Source organism: Argiope bruennichi, chromosome 8 (genome assembly GCF_947563725.1).
Source record: "Argiope bruennichi chromosome 8, qqArgBrue1.1, whole genome shotgun sequence".
Lineage (NCBI taxonomy): Eukaryota > Metazoa > Arthropoda > Arachnida > Araneae > Araneidae > Argiope > Argiope bruennichi.
This window is the reverse complement of record NC_079158.1, coordinates 20,023,696-20,051,231: the sequence shown is the minus strand read 5'-3', so window position 1 is coordinate 20,051,231 and position 27,536 is coordinate 20,023,696. Positions and strand designations below refer to the sequence as shown.

The window sequence follows — 27,536 nt, the reverse complement described above, 5'->3', positions numbered from 1 at the left end:
ATGAAAAATATTGTTTTTAAAAAATTACTCTTTGTAATTTATAATCATTGCAATTATTGTAATTCTATTTAATGCCTTCTTTTCTCAGCACTTGCCGGTTTTTTAATTTATTTTGCGTTATTAGAAACATTCATGAATTGCTTTTCAAAAACCATTTCTGATTTTATGTATAGAGTAGTTAAAGTAGTATGAAAAAAATAAATAAATCAAGTCCCAATGTTGTCAAAATGATAGTGAAGTAAAAAAGAACTTTTAAAAAATTATTTTCTGTAGTTAAAATCTTAAAGGTATTTTTTTATCTTTGAAGAAAATTTCGGTTTATTTATAGTTATCTTGCTTGTTGATTTGTTATTAAAACGTGACCAACAACAACTACAAAAATAAATACATAATAAGGAATTACTTCAAACACCTGACTTTATTCAAAAGTAAATATGCACGAAAACATGTTTGGAAACTTCTCTTGAGGCGATAGATCGCCAAGAACGGAAACCACTCACATACCATGAATCAAAAGTTGGCGAATCTTTTTGTTTTCTTTTCCGGCGAATTTTGCATTGTTTGGCAACCCTTGTCGGCGAGTGCAAAAGTACCCAACTTTTAGTGACCCTGGCGTCAACAAAAACTAGGTTCAACTTTCTTCCGAAGTTCACTTCCAACTGTCAGTGTTGAGATGACGCTATCGAAAGTTGTCTGAGAAAAACGTGGAAGGTTTACCTTGTGAATTCAGCGAGCTTTTTTTATCAGCAGGTAGTTGTCCGACCTGACAGTTCAGATACTTGAAAATACTTTACAGGTAAATAAGAAACTAGTTTTACTATTTCTTAACCTCTTGGTAACATTAACTTTTTGAATTTCTTATCACTCATGATTTAGCTTGATAGTTTCTTATAAACCAATGTAAAAACATGCGATGTTTTGTATCTCGTATATTTATCGTAGAAAATGCGTTTTAGCCTCTTTTCCATGATATTTCTTTGTTCTATTAAATGTCTTAACATCTTGTTTTCAGACTTGTATCTATTAACGTTTTGCCAGTCTGTAGGGTAAAATTACACGCAATTCCGATAACTGTTATTTAGTTGAAATATCAAAACAAGCTCTGTATTTATTTATATTTGTTTCAAATAGTTTAAAATTATATATGTTGTATATTAATGAAATCAGTTGTAGAAATATATACGGAACTGAAATTTCTAAAATTATTTAGGGATCATTTTATGATTATCGATCATTGTATTTTTAAAAATATTTTCATGTTACTATTTTTAAATGTTTCTTGTGAAGCTATGCACCAATTCCTCTTCCATTATACTGCATATTTTATTCTATTCAGCACATTACTGCATTCGTAAAGATAATTTACTCGAAGTTCCGCTTGTACGTTTCTTATCATTCAATAGCAGTCTCGATTCATTCACAACCTCTGTAATGATAAAAATATTTTTGATTATACGATGCAAAGTCGCAAAGCTTTCATTGTATATAATATCCCGCCTTTCTCAAATTTCGATATAACTTTTTAGAAGTATAATGTGATACAGACATCTTGGCTTTAAGAGTTATTCTTAGTTTATGAATTAATAGCTGAAAAATTTTATGCTAATTTAAATAATGAAAAAGTTATTCGATCTTCCTTTAAAATGGCAACAGATTCGTTTCTAAGATTTCGAATTCATTTTGTTTCTCAAATTCTTGAGGGGAAAAATATTCAACGAACTTGATTCGATTTATAACGTCGCATCAAATATTCAGGTAATTAATCAGCAGGTAATTAAGATTAATTATTCAGGTAATTAAGGTTGAAATTTATTTTAAGCATCAACCTGCATGCATATAATTCGTATAAAATAAAAAAAGTATAATTAATGCTCAAATAAACATAAGACTTTTCTCGTTACTATGATAAATGTTTAATTCTAGAATTGTTTTCGTTATTATATAGAAATATATTTGTACTATTTTAATAAGTTGAAATTTTTACCTTAAAATGAATTTGTATTAGAACCTAAAACTGCAATAATCGGTTTATTAAAATTTCGATCAAACATATTTTTTATTAATACATCATTTTTTCTTAATAATTTGAAAGACATATAAACAATGCTTTACAGAGTAATTACATTAATGATTCTAAAATCATGGAATAAACTGTATAGGCAGATCAGGTGTGCTGAAACAATTTTGCTCAAGAGATTGGTTTTATTTACTTGCCAGTGTAGCAAATGGCAAAATCTGTTTAGACAGAAAGTCCTTTCAACGGTTACTTTAAGTAACTGCAAAGATTTATTATTACTGCTTCCTACTTGGAATTGTTTGTCATGCTTCGTGCGATTTGTAATCGTATTATTATTGCAATTCTGTTATATATAGCTTTCTGAATTTGTAAATCGTTAAATCTGCACTGCACCCTTTGTGTCATTTATTTAACCGAATTCGATTGCAAAGAGCCGCCTGTAGCAGGAGCCTTCTGCGTTTGCGACGCCATGTTCTATTCCAAAAGTTATTTATTTCTACCTGCGTGATTTACATATAATGTCGATCCTGGTTTTAGAATCGCCATGTATATTTTATATATACTGTAAAGACTTTACACTGTTTACATATTCTTATTTTGGAGATATTATTCTGTAATCGAATTGGTTTTTAAAACTCAAAATTTATGGATTCATGTATATTGAAAACAGCAGCATTAGTCAGTGTGTTGAAATTACATTACCTCAGTTTTATTTTTTAGTAATGAAAGTGTGGAATAGGATTTCAATTCCCGTCAGATATTTTTTTCCTATATTATGCTTTAAATATTTTATTTATATGGTATTATTGTGTACATATATATTAAGCCATTATGCATTTAAGTTATAACATAAACATGAATTTTTTCTAATTTTTATCTATCTTTTGTTTATTCGATCCCACATTTAAGGAAAAAAAATGTTGTATTAATTTAAGATAACTAAGAATTTTATAAAATTATCTGCGCAACATTTTTTTTTCTTCTGTCAAGATGATTTTTTTTTATTAGTTTTGCTGAGAAATGTCATAGATGAAGTCCCGCAACAGTGAATTACCATCAAATGAATATTTCAGTTTCATTCTTATTGATTTTAAATGCAAGTAAATTATATTGATAAATGAATAGTGTTTAAAATACAAATGCATTAAATAATGAAATTTGGGTGTGCAATTTCATACTGTTAATAGATGAAATGCTAAAGTATTTGTCATTGTTTTTATTTGGCTTTACATGTGAATGTTTGAGTATGTAATCATAAAGAACTCGTTAATTTTTATTTGGCCATAGTGCGAGTTCTAACAGAATGAACAAATTCATTTGCTATGTAGTCTCAATAGGTTTCCGATTTGCCGGAAAAACATATGTTGATACCGGATTAGATGAAAATGGTGATGATGAAAATGATGTAATTCAATAATTTGAATAATAATTGTAATTCAATTCAATAATTGCAATTCGGATAATTCCGGATTATCCAGTTTCTTTAAAATGATGTAATTAAAGTATGAATAAATGGATTTCATAGAGTGGTTATATTATAAGGAAATGCAGTTGAGAAAACAACTTAATCAGTTTTTAAAAATACTTATTTATGTATTATAATATAAATTTTTTTTATTTTAATTATTTTTCGATTTTTAAATCTTTAATATATAAATGTTATGAAATTTTTGCGATCAATTTTTTTTTATTTACTACTCCTTGATTGTGAAGTGATACTCCAGTTATAGTATGAAGTTTAATTAAATTAATCTATTAACGATAATTATGTTCTGTGTTCACTATTTTAATATTTTCAAAAGTATTCATATTTTCAAAATTTAATCACTTCTAGAAGAGAGTGCGAAATAGTTTACAAAATTTCACTTGTACAAGCATGAAAAAGTCAAATGAAAGTGTGTAAAGCCAGATTACTCCTTTGTCAGAATTTACATTACATGTTATAGGCGTATGCTTTTCCGTACAGTTGCTCATTATTCTTGTGTAGTAACCATCGCAAATTGCAGATTTTGGAAATGGCGGTTTTTTAATTAAACATTTGCCTAGAGCTTCTAAGCTAATAAAAGCTGCAAGCAGATTGATTTAAAGTTTTTATTTTCTCTGTAATCTAATAAATTTCTGAAAACTACAAACTTTATGAATTATTAATATTAGGATAATATTAACAATTGATCAAATATATTTGATCATATGCTTCATGGCGTTCGTTTAGTAATTAGAATACATATAAAACCGAATATTTGCTTCAATAATATGGTGTACAAACATACATTCTGAAAAAATCTAGTCATTTCTACTACTAATAAAAATGAGTATGTGTGTCTGTGTTGATGTTCTATAAGTCAGACTGTTTAGCCTACAGTTACACAATTTGGCATATATTGTTTCACAATCCTGAGCCTATCGGGTTCCAACGCTTTCACTTCGCTAAGGATAAAACGCAGAAAGATGACTCCCGTTTTCGCGAATATGAACTCACCCTTTAAATGTAAGCATCGCCTTCTTTCATCTTTCCTCTGATTCCTTTCCGAAATAAACTCCTCCTGACCCACGCGCAAAAGCACGGGGGGGGGGGTCTCATAATTCCAGAATGAACAATATATTCTTTGAAGAGTGGGAATGTGTATCTCGGAGCATTTTTGAATTTTAACTATAAATTAAGCGAATTTTTGGTATATTTTTTCTTTAACTTCCGAAAATATTAAGGAACAAAAATGTAATTCACACTGTTACAAAATTTGACTCTAATGATATTGATTTAAAAGTCGTGCAAATTTTTTTAAAAAAAAGTGCATTATTTTTTTATTTAAATTTTAGAACAATAGATTAGATTGTCCTGAAATTCTAACCGTTTTCATTGTTTCATCACATATTCAATCACTTTATTTTCTTTCATTTTTGAGTTAAAGAAGGATTCTGTTTATATAGTTTACAAGACGAATAAAAAAAAAAGTTACAATACCACAAAATTTAGAATAGGTGAACCGCACATTTACGTTTTTAATAATGCTATAGTGTCATGGGACTTGCGCCCATTGGGAAAGTTCGTGTGTCTAATGAACAGAACGGACAGAGGCAATTAAAATAACACAGGGATTAATATCTGACAATCTGCGGGAATCATGGGCATTAAGTTTTATATAAGGAATTAAATTGAAATGAAACATAATCAATATCCATGGCGAACCGGCTGATCGCCAAAGCAACTAGTAACAGATAAATAACGAAATAATTTAATGTTTAAGATATTAAAAATATGCTGAAATATACAATTAGATTGGCCCACTTATTAAAAGAGGATCCATTTAAAATATCCTGCCCGGGATTGCAGAGTACTTAAATCTGCCATTGGATATTTCTTTTATATTGTTTCACATTGCTATGAATTAACTTCATATCCGGGACGTTTTTCGTTTTACCTGCGTTGCTGCCGCGACCTGTATTCAACCGCACTATTGCAACTGAGGGAGTTCCCTCACCGAAAGAGTGTTTCTCACGTGCTAATATTGCGCAACGTTTCAACCCACAATGGGTGAAAGAGGGCCAGATGACGTTTTAAGTATCGTTTGGCTGAAGAAAGAATCCGTTCCTCTGACCCTGACTCATATCCTACTACGAGAACTTCCATTTCAAAACACTGTCGATAGTTGTACCTGGTTCTAACGATCCGTTACGAGCAATAACCTCCAGGTTTGCCAAAAATTGTTACATTGGTGTTTGTTGTCATAGAAAGGGACGTGATCTGTCACTTCCGCGTCACCGTTTTAATGTAGATTAAAAAAATGAATATAATAAATAAATGAGTTAACCATTCGAAACGTAGAACGCATCTGTGATGCAATTTTTTTTCTGTGGTATTGGGAAGGAAATTGCGATATGCTAAAAATATTAATGATTTAATTATTCGAAATGCTAAAAATGTGTTTAAAAAATTTTTCACGTGTTAAATTTTTTTTAATGTTACACTGTTATTAAAAGTACATCAATTATAAAAAGAATAATAAAAACAGATCTTCAAAAAAAGTATTTTAGTATTTGTTTTTAGTGAAATGAATGAAAATAAAATTGGTGAAACGTATTAAATTAAATAATTTATTCATATGGTGATCGTAATTAATATTATGTATTGAAGAAAGATTTAATATATTGAAATATACATTCGACAGATGTTATTGTGAATACATAAAATGAATTGTATTTATTTTCACATGCTTTAGCGTCATTTACGAAATATCTGAGCCATGCTGTTTCTCTTATTTCAACATACCAGCATTTACTTCATTACGAAATCGCAATCTATGCATATTGAATAAGCGCGCACTTAAATTTCATCAGTGAGTGGAACGTGCATTTAAAAAGTATTTTAGCCACATATTGTTTATTTTTATTATGTTCGCTGCCCTGATTCATACCTATGATTCAGACCGCTATCTAATAATCCCCCCCCCTCTTAATAGTAGTAGAGAATATCTAATTTGATATTGGGTTTGAATTATACGCGACTCGCACGGTAAAAAACGGGTTAAAACAAGGAGATAAAAATAATAAATATAGGCGTGTTCTATATGCATCAAATTCTAAATTGAATGAGAACTTTGCTGTAACATAAATATGGCTGGTACGGCAGTACATGGTACAAATGCACCTTAAATTCGGCTAGTTGAAGCACCCTTTGGTGGGTGATGTGAATGTTCGAGAGAACAGAAAATGCTATCTCAGATGACGTCGGGCCGCGGTGACCTGGGGGTTAGGCTCGGCTTCGGAACCGGAGGATTTCAGGTTCGAGACCCGATTTCACCGAAGAACCGTCGTGTAAGTGGATCTGGCGCACGTTAAATCCGTCCGGGCCAAACGACCTTCCGCTGTTATGGTGTAGAAGTTTGGAATGGGGGGGGGGGGCAGATCAGGTGTCGTCCTTGTTATATCATCACCATGGTGCAAAATTAGGAGGTCCGTCCTAAAATATTTCTAGTGTTGCTTTAAAAATCGGGACATTAATATAACTTCTGAAGGTACAAACCAACAGACTTTCAACCTCATGTTGGATTTTGCTCAAAATTTCGTAGGTGCCTGCAATATAGATGTTAAATTTGTGTATCAAATTTTATCCATCTAGCCTCATTCATTTTGTAGCTATCGTGTTAATTTACATTGGAACAGCCAGGCGGACAGACTTCCTTTGAATAGATTTCATTCAAAATTTGATAGAAATCTATATATATTTGGTGTAATGACCGTATACCATATTTAATCAGCCTAGATTAAAGCATTTTTAATGTAAAAAAATGTGAGTTTTGAACTTAGAGGGATCTGAAATGTGGAATTTCGTCAAAATCTTAAGTTCAAATTTTTTGACATTTACAATACTTTCTCTATCCTTCATATGCAAGAAAGTAAAAAAGATACTCATCTCATGATTCTTTTTTGGTAACCGTCTACATTATTAAGTTAATGACATTATTAAACTAATATTAGTTTTGACGTGGAAATTTCAAGACGTGTGTCGTTGATGGAATTTATTACATACGCTTGTGAGAGTAACAAATGCTTGACTGAATGTCATTATAGTTAAAATAACACATAATTAACTATAATTTAAAATTCATTAGCTTGAAATTACGACTAGTTGATTAGTCCAATCCAGATTTAATTTCAAATGAATTTGCCATTATATGGTTGAGTTAAAGTTCCCCTTTGCCTACATATTCACTCTGCATAATGAGGTTAATAAGTTTTATAATAAAATAAATTTAAACCTGCGGGGAAATGTCTCCCCTCGATTCCTCAGTTTGATTTGTGCTTCTTAAATTAATGAAGGAAACTATGCGTGCAATTTGGATTTCTTTTCGGCTCACTGGATCCAAAATTTTATACAGATCTATAGTTACGCTTTAAAGATTTACCGAATTTCATCCAAATTTTTGCAATTTAAATTGAGTAACGCTTTCACATTATTGCGAAAATACAAGCAGGTAGAACTGACAACCATTTGGCAGATTTGCTCTCGAATTTCATACACATCTGCCATTTGGATGATAAAATTTTATATTTTTTCTGCTTTCCACTTTTGAGAGGAACATAGTAATTATGACAGTAAGGTAGCGGCTTCGAGACTCAATTGCAGCAAATACTATGTTTGTGAACCTATTGCATATTAACCGTAATGTTGAATGTGAAGTCTTCTAACTAGTGTAGCATTTGAGTCTGGAGAGAGTGTGCCGGCTTAAATATTGCCCTTATTATCTGATTATGGCTCAGACGACAAGATCCATATAAAAACTTCTTGTTTCAAAACGTGACTCTAATATAAATGAAAAGTTTTGTTTTTGAATTTTTGTAATCACACGAAACCACCGAGGGATTTCACGTAAAGGGATCCAAAACATCCAAAATTGGAAAGTAGTCTACAATTTATAAATTAAGATACATATAAAATTGTATCCCTCTTGCCTGTTTCGGGTATGAATTGTCGTTTCTAGACAAGAAGACATCCATAATTCTAAAATTGATTTTTGTTCTTCTGGTTCTTAAACATGACGAGTCATTTAATCTCTGGATTGGTTATTTTTGAACGTTAGATGCTTTCCAATTTCTAATAAGATCAATAACCAAAAATATGCATTTCTTTATCCTTAATAATCTGTTGATAAATTAATACTCTGATAAGAATGTACATATTTTCATTTAACGCATATATTGGAAATCTTTATAGATTTTTTAAAGTGTTTAGTTAATTATAGATACGTAGTAGAATTATTAATAATATGTATTAGAATAATAATTTCAACTTTAATCGTAGTATAACGATTAAAGTCGAAAAAGTACCCATTCTCATTTTACAAATTTTGTTCAAATTTTAATATATGTTAGCAATGTTTATCGCTAACGGTTTCTAATTTTCAACCGCTCGACTTTAAACCATCATTTTAGCATGCAGATGAACCGATAAAATTATAATAAATGAATTGTAACTGTTTAAGAAATTGTAATTCATCGAACGAAACCTCTTGGTCAAATATTTATTTTCTCGTGTATGAAGTAAACAAAGAAGAGATTTTATAATCATTACATAGTTCAACTTTTTAAGATTTTTATGGATTTTCACCTTTTAGACATTTCCATTTCCGAAAGAAAAAAAAAATTACTATATTTTGGGCGTGAGAAAACTGGAAATAGTAGTTACACTTTACATCTGTGAAATGTATTGCAGAACTAGCGAACATATATGAAAAGAATGACCCCTCTCCCTCCCCCCAAAGAAAAAATGAATGTAAGGGGAAAACAGTCTCTGGAATAAAAATGAATCAAATCGTTGGATTACAATAATTCAATTAGTTCTGATGTGAATTAATTACGAACTGAAAATAGTATAAGAATGTAGTGGCCAATTGCAAATTTTAATTTAAATTAAGCATTTAGTTTAGAGAATTGTTTTAAGGTTAATTGCAATTATTTTTTTTTCAGTCATTCGTTTATCCTCTTTCAAAACTGAGTCAATCTGAATTTGGTGTTATGAGCACTTTTTATCTCCTCTCCATAGTTCTCTAGTCAAGATTGTTTCAATAATTTCTAACCACCGTGTAGAAACATGCACTTTAATAATTTATATTACTTTATGCAATTTTGCATTTTTCAATCATGACTGATTCATTTCAACTAATTCAAAAATGATTCATTGATTATATAATGAGGATTAATGGATTAAAATGTATAGTTAAAGAAGAATTATGATTGCTTTTTGCTAATTGGTGGACATTGTTAATCTGAAAAGCATATGGCTGAAATAGTGTCAACTTCTGTCATATGTTTTATAACATAGGTAAAAATAATTAAACACTTCTATTATTCATTCTGTTTTTAAAAAATTAGTGACCTCATGAATGAAAAAAATTAACATATTAAAAAAAACTCTCATCAAATAATTTAATATATATGTATTGAAGTATAATTAATCTAGTTTAATTATTTTTTGACGATTAATTAATGAAATGTAAATGGAAATGTAAAATTTCAGTGAAGAAAATCAATCATTTGAAATATGTCAATTTGTTTCAAATATTTTAGCTATGTGGGAAACGTTTTAATATTATTTGAAATAGATTATTTTTATCCGTTATCTTCTTTCATTTTAAATGGCATAAATCTCTGATTATTAAATGATTTTTTTTTATTCAAGTAATGAAGAATCTTGACAATGCGGAAATAATTTCGAAAGTATTCTCAATGAGGGATTAACCTATTGATTCTATTTATGCAGTGGCCAATCTTTTTTCTCTATTTCCTTCCTTCACTTTTACATTCTTAATCTGCTGTCTTGGAATTTTGATAAAGCAACTATTGATAAGTGACTATCGATACACAACAAGTATGTATCGACATTTTTTCATCTCTTATCTCTCCAAGAGACGTTACACAAATGACTATTTGCTGACACTTAGTGCACTAGTACTTTGTTTTTATCTTCCAAAGCCGTTAAGTCTGAGTAGTCGCGAAAATATTTACTTAAGTTTATCGCTACAGTACACATGTGAAATGTTTACATGTGTTGCGGTCATCTGATTGATTTTGTAAGTCTCTAATACAACAGTCACTACTATATTTTTCATATTTACCTCTGTAATTTGTTAATTTAACAGTAATGATTTTAAAGATATCAAAGTTTTGAAATGAATATTTTATTATATTTGTAACTGAAATTATTTGGTGGGCAGATATGACCAAAGTTATGAAATATTTGACTTTTTGTTGTTAGAAAAAAATGTTTACTCAAGATTTAAGACAATTGAATTTTAAAAATTAGACGATAGAAACTTTGATTTCGGTTTTTTTTTTTTTTTTTTTTTTTTTAAATTTGATAACTGATAAACGCACTTAACTGAGAAAGTTGCCTTTTTTGAGCTCGGCTGGAAGTTGCTTTTAAATCGATTCGATACATTTTAGTGACTTAAAACTAATTTATTATCCTAACTTTCCATTTAAAATTGTAATTTATTGTTAAGTTTTAGAGATAATAATGTTGTATACTTAATTCATCTCGAAATGTTGTAAATTTTAATCTTCATGTCAATAACTAGACCAAGTTAAGTTGGAACTAGAATTAAAGCTATTTTATTTAAATTATCATGGCATAACTAAATTATATTTTATAAATTTTCCTGTTTATTTCTGTAAAAATAATCGTCTGAGATGTATTGCGGAAATTAAATGAAATGTATAAAATTTTTCGCTTCAATTTTTTTTCCCTATACATTTTCTATTTACAATTTCGTTTTTTATACTAAAATATGATCCATGAGGATCATATTTATTAGATGTTTAATAATATTAAACTTTTTAATTCTTCCAATAAGTAATGTCAGTTTTCATAAAGATTTATTTTAGAAAGCTGACTCAATTTTATGTATCAAAGTTTAAGTGGTATTCGTACAGTAATCGAAGAATTATTAAATAAAGTATTTATCAATTTTTATGTCTTATACAACCTCTTCCCTTCAAATTTCTTTAAATTCCCTATTCTCATTTTTTAAAAATAATAATAGTTTTGCCCTATCTTAATCATTAATGAATTCACCCATTTTTCATTTCTAGTTAGCTGTTAGTCTTTGACATTTTTATATCTTGAATAGCATTTACTCCACACAGTGCCTGTGTTTAGATTCTTATGGCCAGTAAGAAGCAATATGATAGTGGCGATATATTTTTTGTTTTCGTTTGTATAAGTTTTGATATGAGGATAAGTTTTGACATGAGGATTTAGTAAAAATATTTTCTAAATAAAAGTATTTTCTTTCTTTTTCCTTTTTTCACGCATAACTTATTTGCAGGATTATAAGTTTTATTAATGTCCAGGTCACATAAACAAACAAACACGTTTATGTATTTTCCTTCTTTCGGTTACGTTTCACGCACCAATGACGCGGAAGAATGTTGAATTCTTTGAATCCGATAAATACGGTCGTGAAAATATAGGTACTGTTCATTGTTGGATTCTAAGACCCTCCAAACTTTTTGCGCATGCTCCAGGAGGAATTTATTTTGTCAATAAAAGGGGTGGTGGCGAGAGAAGAATGAAAGGAGATGTTTACACTAAGTAATAGGATGAATTCGGATTATTTGCGGAATTGGGAGGCACAATATCGCTCATGTGTCTGCCTACCACCCCTCAGTGAAGTGCTATCATCAGAAAGTACTAGTCTTGGGATCCTGAAACGAACAGTACATAAAAATATTTGTTAACAAAAATACATCAATTGCTCTAATCAGTAAATTAAATCAGTTAGATTACACTCAAGAAATTAAAAAAAAATGAATAAAAGTCTCAAGTTCAACTTCCAGCATTTTTAAAAAAATCAACCAGCAAGTTTTATATATCCCCATGTTTGAAATCGCAAGATTTCTCAGCAGTTTCGTATCGATAATGCCTTTTTTTACTCCCACCTTTTCAGATTTAATCCTTTGCGTAATTTTTTAAAATCACTAGTTAGATACGATGTTTGCAAATAAGTTCAAATATTTTTCAAACCAACTGAACTGATACTATATGTTACATAATATAATATAATAAAAATCTGTAATCGTAAAAATAAACTCACTGAACTGCGAAAAACGCGGGATGCAACAGAAAATGGGTTGCTTGCCAACCCGTGGAAATCGCGGGATATAAGCAGCTGGAGGGTTAATGATATACGGATATTCTTCTCTAAAATGGATTTGTTTACAATTTGGCTAGCAGTCCTGTTTGGTTTGCTATTCACAGCAGGACAATAGCAGCGAGCGCATGTTATTGGATCTGGAAGGCCAAACATTTTGAAGCATCAGTTTAAAATCGTTTCTCATTCAGTTTGGGGGTGAAATTCTATCCTTTGACTAATGATAGACGTGGTGCAATTTCATTTTGTACAGAAGCAATATTTAAATTTAACATTGTACACATTCTAATCTGTCATTAAACTTTGCGTACGGATGGGCTTTTAGAGGTCACCGTACACTTCATGATTTTTAATTTTTTTTAAAAAAAATTTGTTTTTATGCATGGTATTTCTTTAAAGTGGTTTAAGTAATTCAAAATTTCAATATGGCCACATGTATAAATACAGCAAAAATGCGCCAAATATGCAATGAAAAATTAAAGAGGATGTATATACAAGTTATCGAATAAAAATGAAGAATAATATTTAATGTATATTAGTTGATGAAATCTTCGGTCAAAGAGTTAAAATACATTTTTTTCTCGCTGATATTTCTTAAACAGCTGAACGACGCATATTTTGTTTTATCTTCAAAAAGCAAAAGAATACTGAACAAAATCTTATGCTCTTTTATTTGAATATTTGTCATTTGTAAACAGATTAGTCGTATGCTTTATTCAACGAAGCGATATTATTTTGGTGTTTAGTTGTCTCCTGGAAAAATCGTTTTAAAACCGATTTTATCTGTCGTTTTGATAGTAAAATGTTCTAAATTTCACGATCAAAATTTTTTCAGTATTTTCTGTTCTCGCAATATTTATTTAATCCATATTAAAAAAATTCTTTAGCTTTCGTATTTTATTAATAATAAATTTTTCGTCTGATGTGAATTCTGCGTATATCAAGTATATGTAACTTTCTCGATTCTTTCAAGCAATGGCGGTTTACTTCTGAGTCATGTATATCAAAGTATTAAACGAATTTTAATATACTTTTTTCATTAAACGACTTAATAAAAATTATATTAAAAACACAATATCTTTAAAAAAGGGCTTAAATGTTTTTTTTTTTAAAAACTGAACTAACCTGTATTAAATTCCTTGATATAAGTGGTTCAAGAAACAAACCACCAGCGTTGAAAAATGCAGTATGACTAATAACGCATTTAATCTGACGCGGTATAGTTAATATAACTCTTTTGAAAAAAAATGCTCTAAATGGAATGTTAATTCCACTGATTAGTAAAATATCGAATTTTGTTCTATTTTTGTGAAGTTTACTGATTCCTGATAACGCGGAATGCTAAAGCTAGTGATCAAATCTCGCTTTTGGGGTCAGAAGTTCATTTAGTAATTATATAAGCTAAAAATCTGATTATGTGCAAGTAAGTTCATTACAGAAAGTGCATTGTGGATGAAATGCACTGCTAAAATTTGAAGAGTTTGATCGCATGTAGATGTCATTTGAACACCATTTAAATTACGGCTTTTGATAGTTAAATTCCAGTGATCCGGTTAGCCTTTTTTTTTTTTTTTTTTTTTTTTTTAGTAATAGAAGCTCATTATTCCAGATCCAATTATACAAGATTCTCAGGATATTTGGAATTTTTTCATATTTAATCTGTTATGGTGTATCAATGCGTTTTTCGCTACTGTGGATTGACTGAGAGTTCGAGAACAGGTTGTCTTCACTGGTGTCGCTTGTACCATCTGACTGCAGTTCAAAATGTCGAATTCCTTCCTAAATCACCCCTCTTTTAGTAATGAAAATAGATGCTTGATCAACAATTACGTTATTAAAATAGAAACTTTCGTGAATATTTTGATAAGTATTTTCAGTCTGGCTTTTAAGATCTTGCTCAACGCCATGCACTTTTCAGTTCTTTTGCCTTCGTATCATATTTCTTAGCCTGAATTTTAACATTATTGCATATTTTCAGATTTCAAATCCATTGTTGCAGAAAGTTTATCAGTAATATTTTATAATAAAGCAGCCAGCTATAAGTATAATTATTGTTTCAAAGTAATAAAGTGCATTATATGTAAAGTTACATCGTTAGCATTATACATAAAGGTAACATTATAACGTTAGGTAAAGTTTTTCTACTGCAGAGTCTTGAAAGAATTTGCAGTCGTTGAAAAATCCGTGTCTTGACCATTGAAAAGAAAATCGACACAGCTTCGCCACTTAGAATATGAATCAAAAGGGAAATATAAAAAATAAGTTTGTAAGTAAAAACAAACTATACAAAACAAGTTTGTGGTTTTTAACTGTTCAGAACGTTTATATTTTTGGGAATAATGCTGGAACCGAATCTAAAGAATATCTTGAGAAGTAGTTTAAGACATTAACATTGCCATTATTACTTACCAATAGGTGTGGGAAACCATTGCTACTTAGAAGTCAGTGTTTTCAAGTTTGAATTTAGATGATTTTCAACGATGTACAAATGAAATTAATATTATTAGAATGTGAAAGACATTGTTTTTTTAACTATGAAAACTATGCATTTCGTGTCTTTTAAATCCAGTTTAGAAACCAAAAAGCGCATATTTAAGTAAGACTTTACTTAAAATGTATGTTTTCGAATTCAGCCGATCAGAGGAGGGGGATCGTAACATTGTGTTCTATGTACATGGACATTCTGTCGAAAACTACAATTTCGATTTCTAAAGAAAAAATCTAAAAAAAGAGAACTTGCATTACTTAAACATTTCGAAAATAATAGAGTTGCCAAATGAAAAACAAGTCATAAAATTTACTTGCAATATGTGAAAAACTGTGTTACTCATTAAAAATATTGTTCAGAATGACCAACTTTCTTATATTCCAAAAGTTATATACGATGTGATATTTTTAACGGCTAGCTACTTATTGGCTTATTTGACCTGTCATGTAATTTTATCTTTGAAGATTGCGATATCAGGGTAGGGTTGTTAATGAACAATGCTTTTAAGATATTATCAGATCACATACCTTCAAGTTAAATCTCTTAAGTATGGCCGTGTACAGTAAGTGCTGAGAAATGCAGTTAATCTTCGAGTGATGAAAATTATCTCAACTTTTATTTTTTATCTTCAAGAATCACGATTGTGTAAATCTTTTTTTTTTTCCCCTTCCCAAAATTTTTTTTACTTAGGTTGGACCTTTGGAATTGTGTTTAATCTTTAGAAATCAGAACACTGTGTGTACATATACGGAATTTGACACAATTTCTTCCTTAAGGGATGAGAAACACCTCATATTATTCATTTAATTTGCTGTTTCTAATTTTTCTTGCTAATCTTTTTTTTATTCTTAAGAGTATGGAATTCTGTCTTTCAATTTAAACTTTTCTTTTGTCAATACAAGTAAAAGTCCTACTAAATTTATTTGTTAGCAAGCAAGTACTACTTCATATTTCCTTCTCATCTATCTCATACAAGTTTCCTGAAGAAATGTGCTAATTTTTTTGTTACGTTCGAATATTTTAAGATTTGGTCCTGCTCAGCATAGCCAAAAACGGTTCTTGAATCCAAAAACATCACATTTTATGTCTAGCTTATATATAAAGCTTTGCATACAGTAGTTTTACTTATCCATATATTATTACTCTGTCCAAGATCTGCGTTTAGGACTTAGAGCGATCCGCTTTGACTTTCATGATAAATGAGCATTAATTTGACTCATGAAGTGTAACGTTGTCTTACAATGTATTAATATCCTGAATTGCGAATTTATTTGAACTCCTAATTAGATAATGCTCTTTGTACATGTATTATTTTTATGCATGCAAGAACAAAAAGTAAACATTACAGACATTTAAGCTTGTTTAAGTTACTTTTGTCTTAATAATTGTTTCTGTAATAAATATCAATTAAATGTTTAAATATCAAGAATTCTGTAGTTAGAAGCACGAGCGTGATGCATTACATCGATTCGAGGGTTCAACAATAAAATTCTCTAAGTAATATTTGCCATCAACTTGCATTTCTATGAAGTCAGATTTCTTTAACATGAAATACAGTTCTGAAATTAGAATTGGAGATCTTGAAACCCCTTTAGAAATTGATATCTTATTTTCCCTTTTTATAAAAAGACATAAGAAATGTTCAATTATCCCTCCCCTTCTTCAAAAAAAAAAAAAAAAAAAAAATCTTAGTTTTTCAGAGATATCTTTCAAGATCTTTGTTTTTAGAAACCTTGTTTGCATTTGTTTTCAAGTATACTCTCTATCACTTGCTTGAAATCCTTTTAATTTGAATAAATCAAGAGAACAATAGTTTAAAAACGTTTGTACTATAGTCTTATATGCAATCTTATGTCCTCTGATGATGGTACCCTGGATACTTGCCGGTACTGTTTTGCCTTAGTTACGCCACAGTTTTGCTTTGAAAGAAAGTATTTAAATCAATATTCTGTGACAGAAATTCTAAATATCCCGGAAATGTTGAAAGAGAAAAAATTATTGTAATTGTATCTAAGTTGCTCTCTGCCAAGTTGTCATTTTTGTGTTAAGCGGAAAGTTTATGCCCCGTGCTTCCTACAACAATACCCAAAAGTGTTTTAGGTCATGACTTGTGACCTGTTCGCTTTTATCCTATCCGCTGGTTTCTTGACGTGCAACAAGGAGTCGTGTTTGTAAAGTCAATTGCTGGCACATAAATATCGTTCCCTACAAGAAACACTGCTCTTTTTCCTGGTCCAGTACTCAGTCGAAAATGGGTTTCACTTTTGTTTTACAAGAATGACGTACTCCCTAAAAGTCAAATAAGAACCAAACAAATATTAAAATAAGTTTGACTTCTGACCGTCGATTATGTTAAATCCTTGCAACAATTTAGAAACAAGCAATATCGATAATGAACCTCATTTTAGATTTAATGCGTTTTTGTATTGTTTTTACCTATTATTTTTCTAAATTGTTTATTGTAAAACTAACAAATATCGCATATATAACATATATAATATTTACTATCATCTATGAGAAAAAAAAACATCTCATCTATAAGATAACCTTTTCGAAATTCTTGCATTCGCATGTATATTGATTTCATGCTTGCTGCTGTTAATTTTGAGAAGACAAAAATTTCAAAGAAATGTTTATTTAAACACTCTTATAACTAAGAGTATTAAGAGTATCTTATAATTTAGAGTGTTATAAAAATTTTCTATTTCTCTCTATTTTTAATCAATAGAATATTTCAATAACTTTTTTTCGTGAATTCATTAGCAAATGACAGCATGCGTTTGGAATCCTGATTAAAATAAATATTTAACTGATTATTAAATTCGAAAATATTAAAATCATGAATTATCAACCAAAGTACATAAGTGTACAACATTTTCAAATTCTAGCACATGAGGAAATGAATAAAAAAAAATTACTAATTTCTATCTGCATAAACATGAAACAACTCAAATGAAAGCTTATTTTAAAAAAAATGTCGATCTCCATGCAATTTGAATACATCTTCAAAAACAAATAATCAGGAAGAATTTTTTTTTTTTTTTAAACGGCTTTCGCTTAATATGAAATCTTCCATGCATGAGCAATTAATATTCTGAAAGAAAAATAAACACTTCCTATTTCATCCTCAAATACTTATGACTTGAATGATTTGCAGTCATTGTGAAACATAGTCGAATAGATGCCAAATCGTCTAGGGGAGGAAATGTGTCCATTTATGTTTCTTTTTAAATGTTTCTTTTTAAAGGTTTCTTTTTAATAACTTCCGTATTGGCTTCCATTTTGGATTAACTCTTTTTTAAGATTGAAAGGTAGGTTGCTTCTTTATCTTTCCTTGACGCATGTCATCGATAACCATTTGTATAAATAATTCGATATGCTCGCATTTAAAATTTTAGTGTCAGCGTTGAAAACCCATTTGTTTTATTGAAAAGAATGCCATCTTGAAAACTCATTTGCATATCAATGCTAATGTTACTATCTGTCAATCAATCATTAAATGTCAATGCTAATGTAATGATTGATTTTGTTATATATTTCTATGCAATAAATATAAAGTTTTACAATATTTGATAAATCCGTTAAATGATGCTGAAAATCTTTTTCAAATGTTAATGATTGTGTTGATTGCTTGCCAAACTTTAATTATTTATTAATGTAAAGTGGCAGCAAAAAGAATTCTAGACAATTTAAAAAGCTGGAATAGCTGCAATTTTGATGGAAGTGATTATCGTAGAATATTGCCGAATTTCGCTAGGGGCTCTATTTTGTTTTTTTTGAGAATCTGCTATGAAATCGATTATTCTACAGCGATATTATATTTATTGCAAATATCTATCGTGAAGTATTTAGCATTGTTTTCGTGAGAAATTTGCTATAAATATAACAGTTTGAAACAGATTTTATCGCATCAAAGTGTTGACTTTTTTTTACAGCTCTGTTTAAATTTTTCGAATGGTCTTTAGGTTGTATCAGGAGTTGCACTGACACTTAGAATAAATTTTGCTTTGAAACTAAACTTCTAGATTCTTAATGTTTGTGATGCATTTTTAATTTTTAGGTAAATTTCTATAGGAAGAGTCTACCTATTACAATAGTTTTTGTGACAAGACTTCGGGAAAATTTCTTCCCTAAAGCCCAAAACCACCGTTCACAAGTTTATGCATAAAACAATTTTCCCATGTTATCTTGTGTTCAGGATAACTAGAGTAATTTTGTTTTGATTTTAACTGGCTTGGAATATGTTGTTAGAAATATAAAAATTTCGGACGAGTTCGTAAATGGCCTATCTTGCTAAAAAGAGGTGGAAATGGTGGGTGGAGCTGAACTTTTCACTTCGTTATAAGTTTCTTTCTATTGAAGATAGAAAAATAAATCCGATTAATCAAATTAGCGCTTCATTTAGACAAACAACTTTTATTTTTAAAGTTTTTCGATAATTGCAATATTTTATAAGTTAGGGGCTGGAAAGGGATTTTTGACATTTCTAATATCGAAAATTTATGTTGCCTGATACCAACTTAGATCTTAAGGAATCTACTTTTGTCTTCCAGCTTGCCGAGAGTTTTTAATATTATAGAGCACTTACTTTCTCATATGTATATTTTTTTTCTTGGTAAATGAGAAACAATGAGAAAGTTCCAAAACGTTTATAGTTTTTAATAATGATCGTTTAATGATAGAAATATATCGTAAAATGGTTTCAAATTGAATATTAACCAAGTTTAATAATAGGCATTCATCACAAGTTTTTAAATATACGAAAGAAAATCATTTTTATTTATTTCATCTTAAAATAAAAATTCACGAAACTGACTTCTGCATAGGAATCCTTGCTACAAGTAGGTGTCATACCAAGCTTTGTCAGAAGAGCAGTTGTTAGGAGAATTTACGTTGTACAAATGAATGAATTTAGCAAGTAAGAAGTTATCCTAGATTACCTGAAAAATATTGGATGCCATTTAATAAGAGAGAAAATTTATCGTTTGAGGCATACTTTTATCAGAATTACTTCGGATCATTTAAAAAGAATGTAATTTACACGGATAATAATTAAAATTTAAAATGAACTTTTCTTTAAATTTCGAAATATCACATTAGAAAAAGAGAGGATATCTAAAGTTACGCATCTTAAGGTATTTTAACCAAAGTGTATATTCATCAGAATTAAAAAGTTATGTGGTTGTGAGTTGAGGAAATAAAAGATTTTGTCAGTTTCGCAAAACTCGGTTTAAACAAAACTGACTTCATAATTCAATCGGGTTATTAAAATCAGTGTATCAGAAATTCCAATGTTTATGTAATATTTTTGGCTCTCGAAATAGCTTTAAAATATTCTGCTATTATCAAAAAAAAAAAAAAAAAAAAAAAAAAATGTAAAGAAAAATTTTTTTGTTATTTTTTAGTTCCAGCCAATCCTCTATTCAGTGAAGGTTATAGGGTCGTTCCCTTTCGAGTATTCACCTGCTAGAATGATAAAAATGGCATTCGTTTCTTTCCAAAAATCGAACATTTGTGGCAATGCTAACCTAAAGGTATTATTTATGGCTTCCTTTGCACGTCAACTAGGAAAGAAAAACTGACTAGCAAGTGAAACGACTCTCACACGGTCATTTAACTGTCGGCTTCCGCTCTGCTTTTTATATGTCGAATTTATATATTGTCTATTGTAGTTCTTGGAGTAACGCTACTGAATCTGAATTTTATTGCAATAATAGAATATATTTTACAGACAGTTGAACTAATTCAAAAATTATTCAAGAAGCAAATACGACTTTATATAAGACTTTTTAATTTTATTATAGAGATAACTCAACTGAAAAGCCCAAACAGATTAATCTTTTCGTTGTCCGTAACGCGTCTAGCGCGTTCAAGTGAAACTTCTGCAGGGCGGCCGTAACGCGCTTCAAGCGTTCTTCTACATTTTAAAACTTTAAAACGCTTTGTAAATGTTTACTTGCTAGAGTTTTTATTTTTGTTTCTTCTGATGCGGCGAAAAAACAGAGCAAAAATAGAAATTTTTGCCGACAGGAGAGGACGGCGAAAGGGTTAAAACTCCTTTTTATCATTATACTTTAAAGTTGTCATCAGTATCCTCATACTTCTATTTTTCATATATGCCCTACATTTTTATATTTATTTCAATTGCCTAGTTTAAATTTCTTCATTGAAAGAACATTTGGTGGGAAGTTTGCTTCCCACCAAATTTATCAATCTTCGTATGAATTTATGTAGATTGGTATAAGTTCTGACAAATTTTTTTAGAAAGACAGAAACTTAGATGTTTTAGTTCTTTATTTTACACAAAATGATGTGTCTTGATTTGATACTTAATTAACCAAATTAATTAACTAATCCAATTAAATTTATCTAATAAGCTAAATGAATCCCTTTTCTTATTCTAATTTCAAGCCTAAAAATATTTTAACATAATGACTAGAAAAAAATGGCCCTTTAAAGGGTTAAATCGCAATTTTATTAATCAATAACTAAATTGTTCAACTCTTAATTTTTAAATTGCAAAGACTTTATTGATGTATGTATGGTTTATATACATCATAAAACGCTCGATACAATTTTGAATCAATGTAGAGACAAACTCGGAGACCAAATTCCAAGTGTATGCAGACTGTGCCGCTGCACAGGGACCGAACATGTAGAGGTGCCAGTTAATAAATAGAATACATAGACGAAAATTCTTGTGTACTTTGACCTTTATTGAATATTTGTACACATTATGCCCCGAACATAAGGCTACTTTATGCATTTATTAGCAATAAATTATTTTTTTCCTCTAATTTTTAAAATGCAAAATTTGCTAAACAATGCATTTAAGAATTTCCCCAGAAGAGAAAAATTTCTCACTCACTCTCTCTCACACACACACGCGCACAAATAAATACCCCTTCAGATTTATTATTTAAATTATTGATTATTTAAATTATTTGAAAGTGAGAATGTTTCTAACACTACAGATAATGTAAAATTAGAAAGTTTTTTGTAATCAGATTTAACTGCGTCTGAATTTTACAAAATTTGAGTTCACAGGCTATTTCACTTCCATAATTTAATAAATGTATAATGTTTAAAATAGTTTATTCTGTTGGAAACACTGAAACTAAATTTTTAAAAGCGATTTGTTGTGTTGAATTTTAAATGCAAACTAAAACAAAGATCAAATGGTTGAATATACTATAACTATTTTTTCAATTTAGCCTTCTACCATCTAGGTGCAAATCTTAAATTTTTCATTATGAGATGATTAAATAATCCCTGTTTATATGTTACTTCCAAAAGAGTGGCGTGCTTCTGGCTAGCATACGTACTTAAATTAAGGTAAAGTCCTGACCTAACTTCGAGAAAGCTGAAGCGTACGAACATCTGACTACTCTCTATTATAGTAATACAGAAGTAGTAAGAATAGTTAAGTAAGAATAGGTAAAGAGGTAAGTTTCAATACCTCTGAATATTTTAATAAGATCAAGTTTTTTTTTTAAAGTTCTACGATCATACTAAAAACTTGAAATCATTTTTATTTTTAATTACTCAGCCTTTAATTGCAACTTTGAATTCATAAATCATTATTATAACAGAATTTAAAAGTTACATTTATTTTAAATTCATTATTGAAAAAAAAACATTCCATTTTTTGATACGAAATTATTTAAATAATGTAGAATTGAACGAAATGAATTTAATCTAATTAATAAATTGCTTTATTATTTATTGCAGTTTGTTTTTATTAGACTAGTAATTAATTCCATTTATAGCCTATTAAAATTCTAAGCCAATGTTTAGCTAAACTGAATTTTGGAATGATATGATTTCGAATCGTGCTGTGCCTGCATCAATTATTTTCTGAATATTTTAAAACGCTTCTTTTCGAAGAAATATTAACGCATTTTCTGGGAATAATTTTCATACGCTGTATATTATTATCACCGAGTGCTTTGTTTGGCTTTTATTTTTTACAAAACACTTCCCCATTTGGTGTATTTTGTTGGTCATAACTTTTATTGCGAAAGAACTTGTTCCATTCTACTCTTTTGACTGGTGACCGTTACTGTGCTGTGACTTACTGTGCTGCAACTTAGGTAATGGTTTTAAATAATTCATTCTTTTATTGCATGTTTAAAATTTTTAATGAGTTTTTTTTATTTTGTTCTTTTTTAAATGTTTTTTTTTATATGTGAGTAATAATTATCCATGCTATGAATTTTTTAAAAGTTTAATTTGAAAATTTTGATTTTGATTTTAAATTAAATATGTGTACAAATTCGGTTTACAACTTTAATATTTCAAGAAAGCACTAATTTTATAATAAAATATCAGTTCGTTACTCTAAACTACATATTAAATAAATCTGCTTTGCTTATTAATTTTTGAAATTAAATTCATTTGTTGCGCATGTTTTAATTAAAGCAGGGAAATATAATTAAAATAATGCAAATATCCGTAGATTTTTAAAAATTTATTTTGATGAACGCATTCAATTTTTTTAATGATTACCCTATATTTTTTACTCATTTATTTGGATTAACAGGTTACTTAAAAATTCTAAATGTGCAGTATAGAGTTAAGATATAATATTCCTTTTATTTCTGATTGAAAGTACTCTGCAAAGAACTTTGCAATCCGATATTTTATTTTTGTAAAAAATGGAAAATATTCGTCTTTTTTAACATTTTAATAATTTGCTTATAACTTTCATTTCGGATATATGTGTAGATTTTTTTTTATTAATTAGCGAATAACGTTGTTTTTATTTCATTATTACTGATATTCTTTTTTTTCTTTTTCTATAATATCTTCAAGCTGAAAGTATTATATTGAAATTCCAAATTGGTCATGGCTTAGTTCCTTTTATGATACTGATAAAATAAGTTTTTCTTCCAGGTTACTAGAATAATTTCAGCTCATAAAAGGAAACATTTATTCCAATAAAAACTTATTTTAGATTAATATTATCTTATCCTATAATATTATCTTAATACTTGTCGCGGGGATTAGCCAAATGCTTACTTCTGGCATTTCTGTTAAAAAAGCGTGAAAATTTAATTAGTTTCTAGCGCATTTGGATAAACTAATTTATAAATACAATATTTAAATGTATTTTCTGAAGAATGTGATTCATTGTGATTGGTTCAGGGGAAAATCTCAATCAATTCAATAAAATTTTATGAAATCTGGCATGCATGTATCTAAAATCTTTGAGGGTGTAATAGACCACTGATTTTAAGATAGCTTTGTTTATACATGTTTTGCAGATACTTTCAGTTCAAAACATAAACAAATTTGGGCAAAAAATCATTACAACGTTAAATGATCCCAAATTTTTTATTTATTAAAAAAAATTTATCTTGTGGTCTGTTACATTTTATGTAGGTGATATAAAAATTAAACATTTCCATTATTTGTTAACTTACTCTATTTTTCTAAACATTGATAATTTTGCTAAATTTTCATTTGATAAGCATTTTTTTTTTCAAAAACTAAAAGCAATAAATGTATTTTTTCCCCTAAGATCTAATAGTGATCTTACGTCTGTTTTAGTTATTTCCAAGTATATATAAAAAAAAAATGTTTATGTACCACTTTTTAAAAATTTATCTCCGAACCTAGTTGGATACCTTAAGAATAATTCTTATGTTCTTAATTCTTATTAATAATAATAATTCTTATTAATAATAATAATTCTTATTAATAATAATAATTCTTATTAATAATAAGAAGAAAATTAAAAAAAAATTTAATTTCCTAATTAAAAAAAATTTTAATTTAGGAAATTAAAAAAAATTTTAATTTAGGAAATTAAAAAAAATTTTAATTTCCTAATTTCACGAGAATTTTAAACCGATTATTTTATTTAGAGATGCATATCGCAAAAACATGATTATTTAGAGATAAAGTACAATTTTGATAAAAACGGAACGTAACTAAATAGAACATTTATTTTTTCCGAGTATCGTTTCAAAGTTTATCGTGCGTTATTAGCAATAATTGCGTAACATTCTACGACTTGATGAAGTATTTCTCCGCTAATGCATTTTGTCACGTCCGATTTGGTAAATAGAAGCATTTCCCGAACTCTACGTTTTCCGTACTGCTTTTCGTGAAATTAGAAACATGTTGTTCTTCGGTGTAATCAGCGTGATTACTGCTTATTCACTTCCGCTAAAATTTTAATGAGCTCAAGAAATAACTTTTCTCTTGCTCCCTCTCTTTTAATCCCTCATTTTTATTGAATTTATTTGGTTTGACTATTCCGATTTTCTCTTCCAGTTTCGAATGTTTGTAACCTTGTTTGTTTTCGGGTACAATATAATGGTTATAAGTTAATTATCGACAAATTGAGTAACTTAAGAAATGGTTCTAAATACGTGGGATAATCTAGTCGGGAATTCGAAAATAAATGAGTTATGTTTCTGACATATTTATGATATTTAAATTTTTACTTTTGATTACATTAATAAATCTTTTTAATAATTCATTTTACAATTTTTTTGTAACTTTGCAAAAGTGGTCGTTAAGACTTGGGTGAATATATAGAATTTTTAAATATATAGAGCATGTAAAATTTTTGATTGATTCGTATAGTTTATTTTTAAATAAAAAAGTAAGATTTTGTATATATATATATTTTAAATTAAGAAGATATTCTTTATGGAGTTTTTTTCCTATTAAGTGTTTCTGAAAATTATTTCTAATTTATCTTTGTTTCTAGCCACCATTGGTGACTGACATTTTCGCTGTTGCTGTCGATTTTATTTCGTCTAAACTGAATCTGAAGAATGCATTTTGTGGAATTATGTCCGTCTGTAAATACGATAACTTAAAAATTCTGTGAGCTAGATATGAAATTTGGTATATGATATATATACCAAATTTATAAATTTTTATCAAGTTTTGAACGAATTCCATTCAGTGGAAGTCTGTCTGTCCGAATATAATTGATACTTTGTATTTGATACAATAAAACAATTTAAATCTGCAGCTAAATCTTTTTCATTCTAACTTATAACATAAATTGATTATTTTCCGTCTGCAGTTTTTGGAGTTAGAAAGTTCCTTTTATTTCAATGTATTAAAAATTTAAGGTTTAATCGAAGACCTTTTTCTCTGAATTCTGAAATTTTGTAATTATAATTTTTTTAGATTCAAAATTAAACGCGCGTCCCTAGACATCCTGCCATCCAATTCCAATCTGTAATTTGTATGAATTCCACTTGATGTAATTCTTTTAACCCATTAGCTGCCACGATCTCCATTTGGAGAATTTTATGTACACCACTCGGCGCCAGGAATATATTTGATACGCCTGACAGTTTAGTTTAGTTCATTATATGTGTATACAAGTCAATATTGTGTGTAGCAAAACGTTTGTGCTCAGTTTCTTTGCAACAAGCGAATAGATTCGAAATTTGTAAGTTGAACGGAATAGAGTTGTCATATTTGAAGCATTATATTTTTGGTTTGTGCATAAATATGTAATGCAGAGGTTATAGTAACGATCGGTTTCTTATCTCTGTTAATGTCTTTTTTTTAATTTAAATGATTTTATTGATCATTTCAAATGATACTCATTTTCAAAAGAATCAAATATTTTCAAAATAAAACATAATTTGAATATAATTATACTGTTACGCAACTTTTTGTGCTTATATATTACTTATCCGGCCAATTTTTTTTTTTAATTAATAGACAGTTAATGGGCTTATTACCTACTTTCCCTCCTTAATTGAGTTTGTAACTAGAAAAGTTATCGTCCAAAATGTTTACTTAACCATGAAATTTCTCCTAAGTTTTATTTCACATTCCCGTTTTTTTTTTTTTTTTTTTTTTTTTGCTACTGAATTTTTACCTTGTTGTACATAATTTGTTGTAATATTTTGATACTTTGTATATAATTTTTTATTTTTCCGTTTAAAAGATTTTGTACTTAATCCTCAATTTTATGATATTAGTTATGATTTATTCACCCAACAGTATTTTTCAATACGCGTCATTCACTTACGACGCAAAACTTTGATATAAAACGTATTGTTAATACAGTAAACGCCGTTTTATGTGATTTGCGGTTAATGTTATCATCTGCTTTATATTTCGTTTCCTTTATAATCCCTATCAAATTCCTTTAGTCCTAAACTTATATATATTATTATTACCTAATACTAAGATATTCGTTTCGTATAATCATTGCATCATCTTCTGTTATCAAATTCGAAGTAGAAAGTGGGACAATATTTCGTTTTTAACCGAGGTTAAAAGTTCAGTTCGAAGAATTTCTTGCTCACTTTTATTGAACATCTCGGTCATTTTCCTCATTGCTTAGAGTTTCTTTCTTTTTTTTTTCTTTTTTTTTTTCGTCTGGATTAGACCTGTT

At 28.9% G+C, this 27,536-nt stretch overlaps 1 protein-coding gene across 2 annotated transcripts in view; it reads left to right on the top strand.

Annotated features, from left to right (window-relative positions):
* The first annotated feature begins 604 nt into the window (after nt 1-604).
* The window catches only part of LOC129981620 (sterol O-acyltransferase 1-like), a 55,935-nt gene continuing 29,003 nt past the window's right edge, over nt 605-27,536 (top strand). The window contains exon 1 of one of the 2 annotated variants that reach the window (XM_056092532.1): nt 605-796. The gene's annotated coding sequence lies outside the window, so the exon portion shown is untranslated. Of the gene's footprint in view, nt 797-10,463; nt 10,585-27,536 lie in introns of those variants that run through there. The other variant, XM_056092534.1, reaches the window with a different exon arrangement.